Consider the following 5009-nt stretch of genomic DNA (forward strand, 5'->3'; position numbering starts at 1 on the left):
TCTAACATACGACTGAAAACCCTAATTTTCCCTGCCTCACTTTATTTTTTCACAACTTATGTCTATTTTTTTGGTTTCACTTATGGGGTTTTTACTCAACTATTATAGATTTTCATCTTAACATCTGATTTCTAAATTAAAAACCTATAAAAAGTGAGTTATATAGATTTCTGAAACGATATCTTGCTCTTCCATGGATGAACCCAGAGGAAAGATTTCCGAAACTGAGTAGGAAAAAGACGTTTGCTCCGGCCGACAAACAGAACATGATTGATGAATCTGCTACAAACTTTATTACATGAACACCATTATTCGATAGAACAGCAAACGTGTTTAGATCTTCCTCCAATAAGTCTATTACAACGCTAGACTGTCTTTGCCAGCTCAAACAAATTCGTGTTATTCTGGTAAGACTTTACAGCTGTCAATCTTGCTTACTAAATCTACCACGGACAAGAAGCCTACCACAACACTACGAAAATTATTTCAAAAAACAAACAAAGTATACCAAAAATATCTGTAACGAGAGAAGGCTGTCGCATAAATCTGTCGCAACAGGCCATTAGTCTACCATAAATATCTTCCCACCCTTTTACGTTTGTCGCTACACGCGCTAAAAACAAAAGTCTATCATCAAAGGGAAATTCCTCTACCAACTTAATCTAACGAATCGATTTCATGTACGTCGACCGATAAGTGTACCAACACTACAACTAAGTGTACCATCTACGGCGACCGATAAGTGTACCAAGACTACAACTAAGTGTACCAAAAATATCTGACGTACACCTTTAATCAGTCCACGTGTATAAATCTACCATCAAAGGATCGGTAGACTTAGTCCCAACTTCCAATGTTTTTTTTTTCTAATGGCATTAGCCGTAATTACGTTTTTTCCCAACACTAGTTTCAGGGGTAGTATAGGTACAATGTGTTAGTCTAGTAATTACAAACAATTGTATGTTACTTTTGTAATAAGGAAGCTTTTATGCAATATTCTAGTAACTCACCCTTATTTAAATTCATGAATTTTATATAATTTTTTGGTTTTTTTTTTTCCCAACTGCTACCTCCAAGTGCTAAATTTTCTTTTCCTTTTAATCTCCTCTTTAATAGATAGTCAGATTTTGTTTCATATAAAACGTGTACTAGCTTTTTTTAATTGTGTACCTAAATTGAACTATTTGCCATGGTAATTTTCAAATTCAAAGATTTGAACTAGTATCAATCCATATAATATTTCTAAACTTTCAATAAATATTATTTGTCACACCAAATTTTTACTACAATGTTTAGAAATAAGCTGAGATACCTTAATACCTAGTCTTTATAAAAGGTTAAGATAGATTAGTTTTGTAAAAGAATTTAGTAATTAGTTTTTAACTGATTATATATCTGGTAAGACATTGATATGAAATTTTAAACTCTAAACCAACAATTTAATTATATATTCTAATATAATATCCAACACTTCAAAAAATCAAAATTTACAAAATCTTCAATAAACTTTTCAAATCTAGCCATATGTGAATCTAATATCACTAACCATTGACCAAAAATAAAAATAAAAACTAATTAACTTTAACAAAATCATTACCTTTTCAATTTTTTCTTATGTTTTCTCTTATAAATAAAAGACATTACATTGAACGATAACTACAATTTTATATAACAAAATTAATGTTAAATAGCTTATATTATTATTTTGAACTTCAACATGCATTCTATATTGGATAAAATATATACTAAATCTTTTATTAAATTACAATAATATAAATTAAATAGGTATGAGATTTAGTATAAATTGTATCTTTGTTGTGTAAGAGATTTATATATATATATTTTAAGAAAAATGATTAAATTACCTTTTTCTTAAAAATAGAAAAGGGTTAAGGAAATTAGAAAATTAATTCATATAATATCATAAATAAGAAAATAATACATTTAATTATTAATTGTAAATACTCACCTCTATATCTAAACAAATAAAGTAAATAATTGTCTCATATTTTTGCTACGCCAAAATTTAATTGTAAATACTCACCTCTATATCTAAACAAATAGAAACCACCACTTCATCACCTGCTCAAATTAACCCTAGAGCTACTCTCTCAAATTAAGAGATCATTGTAGTACTTAGGGGTCGAATGCCACAAAGACTCTTGTTTACACAATAGATTGCAGAGTTTTATTATTACGCTAAACATAATAATTTAAATAGAAAAGCAATGCAAAAATATTAAATTAGAAGGTTGTAAATTCAAGGGATTAAAAAGCTAGGTCTAGGGAATTTCTCAAGAAATTACATAATATTAAATCAATAAATAAATAGGATTCAAACAATTAAAATCAGATCTAAAACTCTAAACTCAATTGTAAAATAAATCAGTTCTCACTGCAAATATTTTCTAAGTTTAAACCCAAAAATCCAAATCTCTTTGTAAAAATCAAGGTAAAAACCAGCTTTGAAAACAAGTTTAGGTTATTCACAAAATTACTAAATCAAATCTCTTTGCAAGAAGTAATTTTGCTCATCAAAGGTTTTATCAGGAAAATCAATTATATTCTCATATCAAATTATTTTCCTAGGTTATTAATTATAGGTGATCAATCAAAAATTAATATGAAGAACAACCTATGATGAAAATTTCAGAAGATAATGAATCCTAAATAACATATCTAATAATTCATAAAAAAAACTTGTGAAAAACCCTGAACCTAACAAGCAAACTACTTAGACATATTCAATGAAACACAAAACACCATTCTTAAAAAGTAAGAAGGGAGTTTATGATGCTTCTCTCTATAGATGAAATCATATATGTCTCTCCCAAAAGCTCTCAATATCTCTCTCTTAAAAAGTTGCTGAAAATAAAGCTTAGGTCTAAACAATGACCTAGAAAACCTATTTATATTCCGAAAACACGTCCAGAGACTAATGATGCAAATATAGAAAACTTCGTGGTCAATTTGTAAATCTTCAAAACTTGGGCCTTGTGTCGGCTAACAGGGGTGTCGACCGACACCAAGTGTGGTGTCGATCGACACCATCACTCTTGATTGTCTCCAAGTTGACTTCCTTCGGTTAAATGCTCCAAAATATTCCAAATTGCTCCACTTTGCTCCATTCATGCTAAAATCCTATAAAAACTGTAAAGACTCACAAAAAAACCTAAATCACACACAAAAAAACTCTAAAGACTCCTTATATCATGGCTAAAACACTTAAAAACCATGATATATTTTATGACGATGCTCACAACAAAAAATGTTGCAAATATTGTCACTGCAAATTTTATTTCCGACTCTTAGAAGTTTTTTTACTTCTCTCCTTAGCTTTGTCTGTTCCGCAATAATCTGCGAGAGCTTTGTATTGATCATTAAGGATCCAATATGGTTGTTGACCCATTTCTTTAACTCGGCTAATCATATCAATTAGCTTAGTTGCAGCACATTTGTGAAACTTTTATGCACCTCATGTTTAATGATGGGATGCCAATTGAATTTTTTTCAGATAAAAATATTTAAAAATATATGGTTATGTAGAGGTGGCGTTTATAACGATTTATAGAAAGACAAATTAAAGTATACTCCATCTGGTTTTTATTACTTGTCATTCTAGAGAGATTTTTTTTTGTTTTAAATTACTTGTCATTCTCATTTTCCAATGTAACATTTACAATAAAATTCCAAATAAAACCCTATTAAACTAACAGAATAAATAATATAATAAATTATTTGTAAGGATAAACTTGTTAATTTATACAGTTTCTTAATTCACGTGAAATTCTCTAGAATGACAAGTAAATAAAAACGGAAGGAGTATATATATATATATATATCATTATTATCCTAAAAGTGTTAAACCATCGCTCCTTACCAATTATTAGTGTAGTTGAGTAGTTTCGATACCGACCAGGAAACTCAGATCAAATTATTTTTCTTATCTCACTGGTGATTATAGAATCAAGTTTTAACCTACAAATGAATACACCCTCAAAACATTATTTGTATAATGAGCCAATTAAAATTAGGGACCAAGCCAATGTCTCTCGAGTGTAACCAATGAAGATAGGTTTCCTATATAGGATTGACTCTGGATAAGGAATCTCACCTATTAAAAAAAGGTGGGGAAATGCTCAAGGCCACTAACCATAAACCTTTTAGGCCAATTTCAAGTATAATTTGATGGGTAAGTTGGTTTAATTTGTCTCACCTGCAGATCAATTGGTGACAGCTTGTCCTGTGGGAAGGTTGTTAAAGGTTGAGGACCAGGGTTCGAGGAATGCCTGGCGCACCAATAACCTACTGGTGGATTGGGATATCCACAGTGATGGGTTAGGATCGATGCCCTGCAGGGCCAGCTTGGAGTCCGTTGGGATGGCTAGCGGTGGGCTAGCAGGGTCCACGGACGGTCCGTTGGGACAGCTAGCGGTGGGCTAGTGGGGTCCGCGGAACGGGTTGTCACAGTAGTACCGCCCCTTTAGAACTCGACTTAACAATGAATCTGGATATCGCAATAGTCTCCAGACTTGCTTGGCAAGTAACGCCAGATTAAACTCCACTAAGTCTCTAAACCCAAGTCCACCTTGCTCTAGCGGAATACTGATCTTGTCCCATGCCACCCAATGCAATCCTCTATTGTTATTCTTGGCACTCCACTAGAATCTAGCAATTGCTCCTCTAAGTTTGTTGATTATTTGCTTGGGAAGGAGAAAGCACGACATAACATAAGTTGGTAATGCTTGAGCGACAGACTTAATTAAGACTTCCTTACCACCCTTTGAGAGGAATTTTGCTGACCAAGAGTTTATCCTAGAATTTAATCTTTCCTAGACAAAGGCAAAGACTTGTTGTTTTGAACCACATATTGTCTCAGGGAGCCCCAAATACGTCCCCATTCCTCCTTCCTTCGGTATACCGATCGCCCGTTTTAGGTCTGCTTTAAGACTATGGTTTACCTTGTTACCAAACAGAATCGCTGATTTTTCTTTATTTAATTGTTGTCC

The sequence above is a fragment of the Camelina sativa genome, chromosome 17 (assembly GCF_000633955.1).
Source record: "Camelina sativa cultivar DH55 chromosome 17, Cs, whole genome shotgun sequence".
Lineage (NCBI taxonomy): Eukaryota > Viridiplantae > Streptophyta > Magnoliopsida > Brassicales > Brassicaceae > Camelina > Camelina sativa.